Source organism: Eleginops maclovinus, chromosome 10 (assembly GCF_036324505.1).
Source record: "Eleginops maclovinus isolate JMC-PN-2008 ecotype Puerto Natales chromosome 10, JC_Emac_rtc_rv5, whole genome shotgun sequence".
Classification (NCBI taxonomy): domain Eukaryota; kingdom Metazoa; phylum Chordata; class Actinopteri; order Perciformes; family Eleginopidae; genus Eleginops; species Eleginops maclovinus.
In genome coordinates, this window is record NC_086358.1 from 19450483 (window position 1) to 19465596 (window position 15114).

Genomic DNA, 15114 nt, shown 5'->3' on the forward strand with positions numbered 1-15114 from the left:
TAGAAATGAGCAATATTTATTCCTCATCAAAGACTTTTTTATTGCTCATGAAAGTTTTTCTCAGAGTTCAGGGAGCTCAAGTCCGGACATTACTTCCAGGCCTCAGTTCTTCCACAGATTCTGCTGGACCTATTTTTAACTGTGAGGCGCCTCTGGGGCATGATGCTGTTCCAAAAACAACTTGAGGGTGTTCAAATAGTTTGGATTGTTTATCCACACAGTGAAGGTGAAAGAGTGGTGGTAATACACAGCTAATTGAGGCGGTTAAGGAATTTTAAAACAACTAGCAGAAAATTGCATAAAAATCCCACTCCTATAATTCCCATAATTGTGTGATCTTGAAATCTTTGACGCCTACTTGCCAAAAGTCAGGGTTGGTGGAGGAGAACAGTTAAGTCTGGTTATTAATAAATAGTAGTGCTACTTAAAATCAATAAAACTATTTGAATTATAAATATGGAGGACACTACAGTTAATGTACTCTCATGAAATAGAAACAATTGCCATATTAATATCAGGTAGTGGTTGAAGGACATCGGTATTCTTAGATAGTAAAGGTTGGCAGTAATCACTTTTAGACAATATCAATCAAACCGGCATATTTACTTCAAAAACATTTATTAAATATCAATCTGATACATGGTTCAGGAATTGAATAGGAAAGTCCTAAATGGGGTAGATGAGTCAGCATTTTAACACTTCCGGTTCCCTCGTCTGGAAGTCAGTGAGTTATTGAATGTGTTTTTGGGTTAGAAGCCTCAAATAAGGTCTGTGGGTAAAAAAGGTGAAGAGTTATTCACATTTTGTTCTACGACACAATAAATAACCCGTCTGGTAAATTATGTTGATTCAAGAATAACAAAACTACGGTTCAAATCAAGGGTAAAGCTGTATGATGAACTTTCCTGAACATGTTTCACCTTGGGTTCTTACAAATAGTTTTACATAATTATACATAGCCACAGGCACAGTTCAATTATACTTTATTATACTGAGATGATTTTTTAGCAACCTTTTGAATTGTACATCATTTCCTGAATGATATGGACTGGTAAAGAATTCCAGCTGACCATGGCTCTGTATATGACTGTTTTCTCTTTCATATTTAATTTGGATTTGGGTTATACAAACCTTCCTTCTATTGCATGTCGTGTTTGATGGTTATGCGAGCATACTGCGCTATGAACCTTTCTGATAATATATGTGGTAAGTACGTCACCGTAATGTTTCTGGCAAAATTGAACAGAGCATAAGTGGACCACTGTCTGACAGTTAGCCAGCTCAGCTTTTCCGTCCCTCTGGTTCTGTAGGAGCACTGCAGTACACATTGTGCTGCCTTATTTTGTGCTATTTGTAATTAATTTAGTTCTTTGTCTGCAGCACTAGACCAAATTACAAAACAATAATCAAGCTGTGACAGAAGCAAAGCATCCAGAACCTGTCCGATGACATCTAGTGGCAAATACAGCCCTGGATAAAATTAAGAGACCACTGCAGCATTATCATTTTCTCTTGTTTTAATATTTATAGATATGTCTTTGAGTTAAATGATTTTAAAAAAATGTTTTATTGTAATTCTATAAACTACGTAAATGTTTTCTCTGTGTTGGAATTCAACAAACACTGGACTGGCTGCCATACATGCAGATATAAAGATTTAAGAAAAATGTGGAGTGGTCTCTTCATTTTTTCCAGAGCTGTATTTTACAATTCTTTTTACAAGTGACACACCCCTTCCCATTTTGCATACAACATTATACATTTGTTTGGACCAAGATTATTTGTGATCCAGGGTTAAACCTATCAGTTTTGTCTCCTTGTCCTGTTCCATTTGAATATGGTTTACATTGAATTACAATTTGGGTTCGCCTTTTCATTGATGATTTGATCCTATTACTACAGATGTATTTATATAAAGCGTTAGTTCTTTATTAGTTTTAATTTTATAAAAGAAACAAAGTTGTGGATCAGTATTGATTTTGATTTACTTTAATACATCTGAAATCTTTTGAGTATCAATGTACAGTAATTTATGATTGTTAAAACTAATAAAACATTTTGTGGAAATCTGTCTTGAATCAAACCTGGGTGTAATTAATTGTATTTGCATAACCACCCAAAAAATTCCTTTTCAAACGTACCAAGGATCAGACTGTGGCAAAAATCAGTCCTTAGGCAGATGTAGAACAAAAATAAAAGAGTCTCAAAGGCACATGGCCTGCCTCACAGTGTCCCAGGCGTTCATGTCCCAAAGGTCTACAAGTAGTCGTGTTCTCTCAACTCCAAGGGGGGCCAACGGGGAGCAGAGAGCAGCCCTGGCAGTCCGTCTCACTGGACTTGACTGCCTTGCCCCCCCCCCCCTTTCACTGGATGTGGTGGAACCAATGTTCCCGACATGCTCTTCAGGCTCCAGGATGTCCCCCGCTGTGAGGCAGATGATATGGAGCACTGCACAGGCGATGATGAGTGGGGTAGCCACGATCACACAAAATAAGGAATCCTACAGAGAGGGCGAAACAAATAAATAATATAATTAAAGTAATTACTGTATTAACACTTTGCTTTATCCTCACCTTAGGGAGGATACAGAGCCTCTTTGCAGATACTGCTGTTCTCCAGGACTGTGGTGTCATGGACTGAGCCAGGATACCCAACAAAGGGTTTGAAGAGGAGGCCCTGGGTCCTGAGTGCATGTCAAATATGGCCCTTGCACAATCTTCTCCAAAAACAGAAAGCTTATCTTTGTAAAGGTTGAATCCTTTCTCTATCTGAAACGTACACTATACAGACAAAAGGGTTGGGACACCTACACATTACACCCAAATGCCAAGTTTTTTTATGACCTTAATGAGTTTCATCTGGTATTGTGTCAACACACCTGACTAGCCTAACATCTGAGATCTCTCTTTTTTCTTTTCTTTCATAAGTCATATTGTTTTAATATGCAGTACAAATAAATATGAATCAAACTGTTGTTGGCTTGTTCCAGGCTGGTTGTTGCATTTGTATTTTGTGCAAATTAACTGTAAATGTATTAAATGTATTTTGCTCTGCATTCAATTAATCCGCGCCTCTGTAAAGGCAGGGGTAGTGGGGGCTGTTTGTGTTCTTGTGTGTGAATATGGTTTGTTATATGGTTACAGTAATGACAGACAATGGCCGCTGTAAGAAGTTAAAGCTGTGCTGCCATCATCTGAAACAGATGACGTTCCAGAGAAAAGTATATGGCTGTTACAATTCCCGTTTCTTCTCTTTTCGAATGTTTTCCTTGCATCACTCACTGTATCCCTGGGACTAACATGACTAAGATGCATGGAAAAGACATGAGGGAAACGTGAATGCAATTTAAGACACTTGACATGTTTCCCCTTGGTCTTGCTCTTAAACACATCAAATTTATTTAAGAAAATATAGTTACAATTTAAAGTTTCATTAATATATGTGAGTCATTGAGTGAACATTTCCATTCAGTGTGGTTGTTGTCTGTTGTTGCATTCGTAACTAAGTCTGGTATCCTTTCAAACCAGAACCTTTTTCCAAAACGTATAATACAATAAACCTGGCAAACTAAAATACAAACAATAGCAAATAATTTACAAAACACTTTTATTTTATAACTGATATGCTGTATGTTCCATTGAAATGGAAAGCCCTTTTATAATAGTTGAAGCATAAACGCAGTCTCCAGAAGTAAATCTCTAACCTTATAAAAAAAAACACCCATGACGGTCACATCACTTCACCATTTGCAAACTGTAACAAGTTGGGAACTAGGTGTACGTCACGAGGAAAACCACTGCATGCTCCTGTGAAAAACAGACAACAAGCGAAAGAAAGTGGAAGTTCACCTCGTTACTCGTTCATTTACTTGTTATATTTACATTTACAAAGCTATTTGATCATCTTTGACCAGTGTTTAAGGGTGAGTCTAACCAGAATATGACCCAGTTGCACACGTTCAACCAAAAAAACCAAATATTCAACTTGGAATTAAAAACATTTAACTTTGAATTTGGAACTCTTACTCCCATAACCTTACTTCACAGGGTGGGGGAGTATGGTTGGCTCAGTGTAAGGCTTGGGAAAAACACTTCAAATATAAAGTCTATCGGAAGTACCCGACATGCTTATGTGAGACTTACCTGCAGAGACAGTCAAGCATGTCTTGTTGTGAAGTATGGATTGGGCAGAAAAAAGGGATGGTAATTTTGGAAAATTAGTGTAACAGATACATCAGTTAATTCAGTATTCTTGAGCATGGAGGGAAAAGGAAAGGAAAATAAAATGTTGTTTGACTTCTTGAGAGAAACTGATTCAGAAAAAAAGATTTAGATGACACAGTAATAGAAAACTTCCAGGAGATGGCAGTAATGGAAAATAACGAATGACAGGTGCCGTTAACCACCAAAGAAGAAGAAGCTGTTTTTCGAGCCAGGGGTTGTGGAGGGGAGGTCATTCACACTTTAGAAAGAACACTTTCAGGGAGATTATTATGAAGGAACTCATTAATTAAAGTAGACAGTCAATCTTGTGTGATCATTTTCCAACATTCTTATTACTGATGTGGATTAAGTGTGTGAATTAAACATTATAGTGGTGTGTGCACACTGTCCACAGTCCGCATGTGAGTATTTTATTGTGTTACTTTATCACATGCGTAGTGTGAAGATCAGTGACCCTGTTATTTCACACAGAGCAGGAATTACTCTATTTAACATATAAGATGTTTAAAGACATGGGAGCAACTGCTTTTGTTCAGTCCAAATTACTTTAACTCGATAATTAGCCTATAAAGGAGAAACTGATGGAACATCTTCACATGATTGGACTGCATAAAAAATATAAATAACTGTTAGAAAAAGCCTTTAACAGTAACGTAAGAGGGCAAGACGAAGAAATCCATCCTCAAAGAACCAGCACAGGATGGCTGTTTAATGTATTTTTAAACAATATACTTAATTGTAATACTAACTATGTTTCTTAGCCTTTTGCATTTTCTGTGTCAGAAAATGTTGACCTTTCTTTACAAAAGGTTTTTATCCAAAAGTTAATGAAAGAATTGGTGCTGCATCACAATATCTCCCCTCACTTGATGATTTGTGTGGTTTATTGAATGTTACAGCCATCTCTGTTCACAGATCTATTGGGTTCATCTTTAAACATTATATGTTCTTAAATTCTCAAGTAAAAAGCCAAACCTTTTAGAGCTGAATGTCCATATTAAACAAACAGTTTCCTCAATATTTGAATGTACAAACAAACCTGTGAAAACAAATAACCACTGTTAGTGTCATGGAATGAAGTCAACATGTTAGACAGTGGGATGGATGGTTAAACCTTTTTATATGTTGTGATGTTTGATGGTTGTTGTGCGCTATTTAGCTATGAACTTTTTTTATTTATAAACATATGCATGCTTTGTTTAACCTCCCTAACGAACTGTCACAACAAAGACACAGACACTGCAAATTGACACACCAGAAACCAGTGAAAATCAGCGATCCCATTCGCCACAAATCCACTCCCCCATAAATACGCCGATTACCTGTTAGACGGGGCGTTTTATTTTCTCCTATTTTCTTTGTAGAAGATAAAACCATAAAGGGCATCAACATCCTCCATTTTTGAAAATCTTTCATCCAAACGAGTGAGGGCTGTGTCCACTAGGGGCAGAAAAAACTCTCTGTTAAAGTGCTCATCTGGAGTGGACTGCGTTTCTTCTCTGCACTCATACAGGAACTGCCTGGTTGTTTTCCGCTTTCTCTTTTCAGAAAACTTCATATCAATCTCTAGGTTTTCTGCTATCTCTCTAGCATCAGTCTGAGAGGCAGCAAGTCCATTTCCCCTGAAATTCTCCAGATACACTCTCACTGTGCTTGTTTCTCTTTTAAGTGTTTCAAGAGAAACAGTGGGACTCTGGAGAATCTTGCTGACGTGGTTGATCTGATACAATATGTTGTACCAGATTACAGTGCACATTACAAAACTCCATGTCAGGAGTTCATCCTTAATGCTGGTTGCTGTGGACAATGTCTCTGAGTCCTTCTTCTGCACTGAAAGTTTTTGGAGAGCAGACAAAGCTTGTATGATCTCCGACAGGTGGTAACGCACCACTTTCACACTGTCAATCCTGGCCTCTCATCTGGTCACTGACAAAGATTTTACTGTTAACTGTTTGACATGTTCCTGTAAAACTGCCCAGCGTTGCACAGAGGAGCTAAAAAGATTATACAGTCTCTGGAGAACACCAAAAAAGGAGATGGAGACTACTGAAGAGTTTTGCAGCATCTGCTACAACCAGATTAAGAGTGTGACTACTGCATGGGACACACAGTGCCTTCTCATTCATTTGCAATATTCTTGCTTGAACCCCTTGTTTACGTCCCATCATGTTGCTCCCATTATCGTAGGATTGTCCACGGCAATCTGCAATGCTCAAGCTGAACTGGTCCAGCTTCTCCAGGAATGTGTCACACAGACCTTTGCCAGGGGTGTCTTGAACATCAACAAATCCTACGAAATGTTCAGAGATAGATGCGCCAACTGATGGCTCGCAGTTCACCACTCTGAAGGCAACAGAAAGCTGCTCGGTGTGGCTAATGTCAGGAGTACAGTCCATTATGACAGAAAAGTACTTTGCTTTTTTCACCTTTTTGACTATCTCATGAATTACTTTGTCTCCAATTAGTGCTATGATTTCATTTTGGATTTGACTGCTGAGGTAGTGCACCTTTGTTTCCTTGTTTTGGATCCTCCTCAAATGTTCATTCATGATTGGATCAAATTGTGCCATTAATTCCACCTGTGACAAGAAATGACCATTATGTGGGTAATATAGCACATTTGTATGCCCTCTCAAAGCGAGGTTCCTTTCAGCTAGGTGGCATATTATGGCAATCACTCTGCGTATGACACCTCTCCAGTGCTGCATCTCAAGATGCATCAAATCCTTGTTGATCTGATCAATGGCTGTTTTAGTTTTGAGCCTCATCTGGAGTTCATGCCAAGTTGTCATACAGGTAATGTGTGTTTTGGAATATTCATGTTCCTTTAGATGTCCAGCCAGATTCCTCCAATTTCTGAAACCTCCTTTTGTAAGTGCATTGTCCTGTTTACCAAAAACTTTGCACGCAAAACAGAAGACAGAGTCTGTGCTAACTGAATAAAGAAGCCATGTTAGCTGTATCTTTTCCCCATTTCTCATTACCATTTCGTAGTTTTCCTTTGTGAATCTACGTGGATTTTTCTCAGAATTCTGTGGGAAAACCACATCTTTGATCTGCTTAGGCCTATTTGTGACTAATGCACACACTTCAGTATGGCTTAGAACACTTGACCATTCTGCGGGGTCTTCTGATGTGGTCAAAGCTGTTGTAGAAGCAGGTGACGTGTCATGATGAGGGGTAGGAGTTGCAGTCCTGCTGGAGGTGGACGTTGCCGGAACTGAATGACAAAAAAAACAAGGTATACATTGTCATAAAGAATCTTTACATGGCATGGTATATGTTATCAACTAAAGTAAAATGTATTGATTTATTAAACTCACAGTCATCTGTATCATAACCTGGGATGGGCACTCGATGTGCCTCTGGTGTCTCTTCCTGCTCATGACAACCACCAGGCGGAGTGTCCACTATCCCACTGGAGGTAGATGTTGCTGGAACTGATATGACAAAAAACAACAGGGTATATATTATCTTAAAGAATCTTTTCAGAGCATGTCACATGTTATCAATTGAAGTAAAATGTATTGAACTCACAGTCATCAGCATCATATCTTGGGATGGGCGCTCGATGTGCCTCTGGTGTCTCTTCCTGCTCATGACAACCACCAGGCGGAGTGTCCACTATCCCACTGGAGGTAGATGTTGCTGGAACTGATGTGACAAAAAACTAAATTGTGTAGTTCTATATTGTCATAAATAATCTTTACAATTAACAATTAAACAGTTACAGTCAACAGTTAACAATTAAAGTGGAACACTGGACTTACGGTTTTCATCGTCAGCATTTGGTAGGGGCACTTTATCTGTTTTTTTTGTGGTCATAAATTTAGGTAAAGATCCTGAGGAGAGATATGAAAGAGATTTGTAATTGTTCTCCTTGGGCATAGCTTTCATTATTCATTGCTATCATAGCATTCATAGTAGCTAGCTTAACACTAGCTGCTAGTCTGTCTCCCTGTTAGTTCAACAATAAATAACACTAGTCAGTAGTTCAGTAACAGTAGTCATTTACTGTTGATGTTCTGCTTAGATCATTATCTGCTCCACTTACCACTGTCTTTCTTTTTTCTTCATCATCTTTTTTTTCCTTCTTCTCACAACCAGATGGATAGCTCCTCTTCATTTTCCTCCAGCTTAGTTTCCAATTTAATGAACGATGGCATCACACGGGTTAACGTGAAGTGGGATAACTGACCTAGAGACGTCACAAAGCCAATGTCAATCAACATTCCATCCAATCGGAATATGTGTACGAAAAGACTCCCTTTATTTACGTGACGTTGCCTAGCAACGCTGCGCATGTGCAGTTGGAGAGTAGCACGTTTAAGTTCGCAGCCAAATAGTAATTCACGTAGTTTGTTACTATACAAGTTAAGCGCCTGTAACATCAGTGTTAAATGCGTATGTGCCGGTTGGTGTGCGTAACTAGTAGTTGGCTTAACATGCCAGCTCTTGGGGGCCCCCTAGCGGCTCGGGGCCCCAAGCAGTTGCCTGCCTCGCCTGTTCACAAGCTGCGCGTCTGGTTCGACCCTTTCGATCCAACGCTTGCAGACTCCAGATTAAGGGAAGTAGCTATTTCTCCTGCTCTCGGCTGTTGGTTTTAAGTAATCAAAGTTATATTGGTGTACCCTGAGTCTCCCTCTTATTTGTATATCGAGGGCTCTGCGACCAGAAGCTGACGGACGGTGTGGCAGGCCGGCAAAGTGCAAACTCTGGCACTGGATTAACCAGATTTGAACAGTGAATGACACTTTCTTCCGGCAAAAAGGGAACCAGAGTGGAGTTCGGTATTAACCGGATTGGACTTTTTAGTATGGTTGAACCCCTTGTCTGAACTGCATGTTGTATTTGAGTAGTTTAGATAAATTGAACATCATTCTAACCATATGTTATTTAAATATCTATACATGGAAGGTTTTAAAGTAACTTTGAATTATAAATAAATCATTTTATACACATATTGGTGTCCTTCTCACTGTGTTGGTGTGGCCAGGAATCCGAATCTTTTAATATAAATTTGATGTTAATAGGCCTTAGTAGGCCATTACATTAGCTTTATGTAACTTTCTATCCTTTTAAAAACTGTTTTTCTGTTACTCCCCCTGGCTATTTTTCACTAGACAGAAGTTATACACAAGGCGTGTTGCACTTGTTTATTTGTCTTAGTAAAGTTAAGTAAAATTAAAAGAGGAAACTGAAGAACTCATGAACTAATCGGCAGGGAGTCGGGAGTGTGCCAAACACACTTCTGGTAACTCTATGGCAAGGCTCACGTGGCGTATCGGGGCATGTGGTGATAAAAATACGTAATTATATGTGGTGGATTAAAGGCTTTAACATCGTGGCTTATCACATCCATTACTTTAACCCCCTTTAATCTTGTCTGACTGTACGAAATGTAACCAGCAGTAGGCTGTTTGCAACATCACTCAGTTACAGATGGAACAGATACCTTTTGACTTCAGATGACTGTGAAAGAGTCCCAAATGTAGAGGCCTTCAGTATAGCACCAAGGTACACTTGAGATCATGACATTATGGAAGAAGTCTTTACTTAGGCTCAGGATTAAAAAACAATACGGCATTAAGAGTAGATTTTTCTGGAGGTGGATTTAAACATGTGGCCTCTGGCGTTAGGAAGATTCAAAGATCCAGTTGTGAATTGAGAACAGATTAATTAATTGACACCTCAGTGGCTACTTGTGCTATTTGAGTGGCCGTTGAAACTCCAAAAGATCAAAAGGGGAGGGTGTGACTGTCACAATGACTCACAAGACAAGGGATCTAGAAGCAACTGTTACACAAAACTTGCAGGGAAAACACAAAGACAATATAAAAGAGGTTTTAAAAATATACATATTTACATGTGGAAAAGACTTCTTTCCTGCCACACAAAAAACACTCTCACTATCTGTCTACATTTGTCAGGATATCAGTGAAGCCGTCATCATGCATTTTCTTCAATCAGTTACCACATAAACAGTAAATTAAAGTTGGAGGAACATCACTTTCCTTTTCAGTTGGACTTCCCTTGTAGAGACTTGTTTTGATAATATTTAAAATATAAGGTTTGCATAAGTGGATAACATTTGTGTTTTTCTGCACCAATCAGCACTGAACTCACCATGGCAACAAAGCAGTCTCTTGCCTCCTTTGAGGAAATATATTATAAAGGAGGTTACTTATCTGTATGTCTCACATGGCTCACATATAGTGCCTTGCAAAAGTGTTCACCCCCCTTGACTTTTTATCTATTTTGTTACATTACAACCTTTAATTTAAATGTTTTTTAATCTGAATTGTATGTGATGGATCTGCACAAAAAAGTCTAAGTTGTTGAAGTGAAATGAGAAAAATATATATGAAAAAAGATTAAAAAAAAAAAAAATGTGCATAGGTATTCACCCCCTTTGCTATGAAGCCCCTAAAAAGTTCTGGTGCAACCAATTACCTTCAGAAGCCACATAATTAGTGAAATGAAGGCCACTGTGCAATCTAAGTGTCACATGATCTGTCAGTATAAACATACCTTTTCTGAAAGGCCCCATAGGCTGCAACACCACTAAGCAAGAGGCATCACACCATGAAGACCAAGGAGCTCTCCAAACAAGTCAGGGACAAAGTTATTGAGGAATACAAGTCAGGGTTTGGTTATAAAGAAATATCCACATCTTTGATGATCCCCGGATCACCATCAAATCCATAATCTTCAACTGGAAAGAACATGGGACCACAACAAACCTGCCAAGACAGGGCCGCCCACCAAAACTCACAGATTGGGCAAGGAGGGCATTAATCAGAGAGGCAACAGAGAGACCAAAGGTAACCCTGAAGGAGCAGCAGAGTTCCACTGCAGAGACTGGAGTGTCTGTGCATAGGACCACAATAAGCCATACACACCATAGAGCTGGGCTTTATGGAAGAGTGGCCAGAAAAATACATTACTTAGTGTTAAAAATAAGAAAGCACGTTTTCAACCTCAAGGTTTCAAGGTTTCAAGGTTTCAAGGTAACCTTTAACCTTGAAACCTTGAAACCTTGAAACCTTGAGTTTGCCAAAAGGCATGTGGCCGACTCCCTAAATGTATGGCGGAAGGTGCTCTGGTCAGATGAGACTAAAATTGAACTTTTCGGCCACCAAGGGAAATGCTACTTCTGGCGGAAACCCAACACATCCAATCACCCCAAGAACACCATCCCAATGAAACATGGTGGTGGCAGCATCATGCTGTGGGGATGTTTTTCAGCAGCAGGGACCGGGAAACTGGTCCGAGTCGAGGGAAAGATGGATGTTGCTGAATACAGGGATATTCTAGAGCAAAACCTGTTTCAGTCTGCCTGTGATTTGAGACTGGGACCGAAGTTCACTTTCCAGCAGGACAATGACCCGAAGCATACTGCTAAAGCAACACTCGAATGGTTTAACTGGAAGAATTTAAATGTGTTGGAATGGCCTAGTCAAAGCCCAGACCTCAATCTAATTGAGAATCTCTGGTTTGACTTGAAGACTGCTGTTCACAAGCGGAAACCATCCAGCATCAAGGAGCTGGAGAAGTTTTGCCATGTGGAATGGGCAAAAATCCCAGTGGCAAGATGTGGCAAGCTCATAAAGACTTATCAAAAACGACTTGCAGCTGTAATTGCCGCAAAAGGTGGCTCTACAAAGTACTGACATTAAGGGGGTGAATAGTTCTGCACGCTGAAGTTTTCTGTTATTTTGTGCTTTTTGTTGTTTGCTTCACAATAAAAAAAAAAACACATCTTCAAAGTTGTAGGCATGTTCTGTAAAGGAAATGATGCAAACCCTCAAGCAATCCATTTTACTTCCAGGTTGTGAGGCAACAAAACATGAAAAATGCCAAGGGGGGTGAATACTTTTGCAAGCCACTGTAACTCCCGACACTCTTCTCCATTACACAAACCTATATTTGAACCATAAATCAAAAAGTTGTCACAGGGTTGCTGTTTTTTTTGTTTGCTTGCTGAGCTTCTACATTTTTACAGTGGGAGCTGATGAAATCCAGGATGTTTTCTGTTATTGTTCTGTGGTTGACTTCTATGAACACACTACCACTCAATGTATTGCTGGGAGATGTTTCAAAGCTCCAAATATAAGCAAATCAAACTAAAACTACCACTATTCATGTGGATGTGTCTGGAGTTAACTGCCCCTTCAATATAAGGATAGATGTTTTTATTTAGGTCTGCTTGAAAGTGGGGAGATTTCATGATGGTAGAATTGATTCTGCTATGAGGAAAGTGCTGCGACAAGGTGGAGCTGCTCCTTCATGTGATCAATATAAACTGTGCTGGACATGTTTTACTGGACATAAGGTGGTCATGCTGTGGATGTTATCGAAGACTGAGGGGTAGACGAATCCATACAGTAATATGTCAACAAGCTGTTATCATGTTAATCAAGGCACATAAAGGTTACAGTCTACATGTGTACTGCCATCAATATGAAAACACACACACACACACACACACACACACACACACACACACACACACACACACACACACACACACACACACACACACACACACACACACACACACACACACACACACACCCTGTGTCTCATGTCAATTGAATTTCCTTCCTAACAAAACAGTATTTTAAATCCAACATTGCTCGCATTCATGTAAACTAGCTAACAGTGTTATTGCCTTCCTTTGCTAGCACATTGCTGCATAATTTAGTTTTTACCACCAACACAACTTTCTCTGAGCGGCATCTTATGCCATCAGCATTCTCAGTTTGCAGTCCTTATCCAGTGTCTTTGCTGATTTACTCAAATATTCAGATAAAGCAAAGCTTCGGACTCTCTAAGCCAGGGGTGTCCAAACTTTTTTCACCGAGGGCCACATACAGAAAAATATACGGAGAGCTGGGTCACTTATAGAGGTGAATATTGTCTCAAAAGTTAAGTTATAAGTGAGCAAAACAAATCAAATGTAGGTGAATAATGCGTGATACTTGAAAAAGCTTTAAAAAAAAAACAGCCTACATCCTGTCTGTCTTTAGGCTCATTAATATATTTGAACGTATATATTTGAGAAGTACAATATAAGACAAGCAAAAGTTTAATTTGTGGGCCATATTCCATGATACTTTTAGAATTGGCAGAGGGCCGATTCAAAATGGCCTGAGGGCCGCATTTGGCCCCCGGGCCATAGTTTGGACACCCCTGCTCTAAGCTAATTGGTAAGATTTTAGTAACCTGAGAATCTGGTTATTGTTTCCAAACCCACGCTCAGTTGTAAAGCTGCAACCAATGGCCAATGTCTAGAGCACAAATGAAAGTAGCTCTTATCTTAATAAGGACTTATTAAATAAATGTGAATGTTTAGTCGTCCCCTTTGCTGGACTTGCAGTGGAGTATTCCACTTATTCCTTTTACCTAATGTAACATGTGCATATTTTAGGTTTTAAATCATATTGATTTACTTTATAAACATTTATTTCTTTTACATTAAGTGTTGCGTGTTCTGCACAACCCTCGAAATATTTTGCACATTTGTACACAAGCTACCTCTCATCCATTTCTATAACAATACTGCAAATATTTTATTTTATTATTTCAAGTAATTTGCAACAGTATACTGCATGTCATTTTTTGGTGTATCAAGATTTCATATGAATAATTTTCTTTATCTTAACTGTTTTCTCAATCTTTTGGGTTGTTTTTTCTTAATTTGTATCTTCTTTGACAGTGTTTAAGTATGCACCATGTACTCCAAGACAATTTCTTCGCATGTGTTAACGTACTTGGCAATAAAGCTGTTTCTGATTCTGAATCACATATATTGGTATAACAGTCTAACTTTTGTCTGTTGAAGCGCTACATTATTACAGCATATTTGCCAGGTTTAGGGTTAATGTAACGGTAAATGGAAGCAAGTCCAGTCCGCACATTTTAGACCATAAAAAACATGAAGCACAAATTGATTCTACCAACCTGCCTCAAGGCTGACTATTTCAACTCTTTATAAAGATTATAGTTTCTGGATACATCCATGTCCCCAAACCAGTAGAACAGAGTTTAAAATAATTTAATATCCGATTTAGTTTCCAAGGGTAAGGCTGGCCCCCCCCTTTTTGTAATAATTTAAAAAATATTTTCATACAGTACAAACAAATAGGAACTCCTCAAATATTTATGGTTGAAAAACAGGCTGAGAGACTATGCTTTCCATAAGTACAGTATACCTTTCGCAGGTGCTCTAAAATTATTAGAGGTTATTGGTGTTGTTAGAACAAGGTACATGACACTTATAATCTAATTAATGAATGTTGCAAATTCATAGCTTATACTGGGCAAATAGCTATCTTATTTCTAACAAGATATGCATATGATTATAAAGGCTTATAATCAGTGTAATTGTCAGGAAAGAGATGGCAGTAAGAAAGATGGTAAGCAGAGAGACAAAGAGTTAACGGACATATTTGAACCGAATTACCCACTGCTACAATGAGACAATGTAGTGTGATGTAAGAAGAGCGAGCTTCCCATCCGCCATGTTTGTGTGTGTGTGTGTGTGTGTGTGTGTGTGTGTGTGTGTGTGTGTGTGTGTGTGTGTGTGTGTGTGTGTGTGTGTGTGTGTGTGTGTGTGTGTATGTGTCTGTGTCTGTGTGTCTGTGTCTGTAAGAGACAGGGGAGAGATATAATATAAAAAGGCTGTGAGCTGAGAGTATGTGAGCTGAAATAGGAATAATTCCTTATCAGGGATCAACAAAACCGTATCAGCCTACATGTAGCCAAACGCATTCAAAAGGAAATGGCGTATATCCGCCATTGCTGCTCATTGCTTCTTCTTCCACCTAGGACACACACACACACACACACACACACACACACACACACACACACACACACACACACA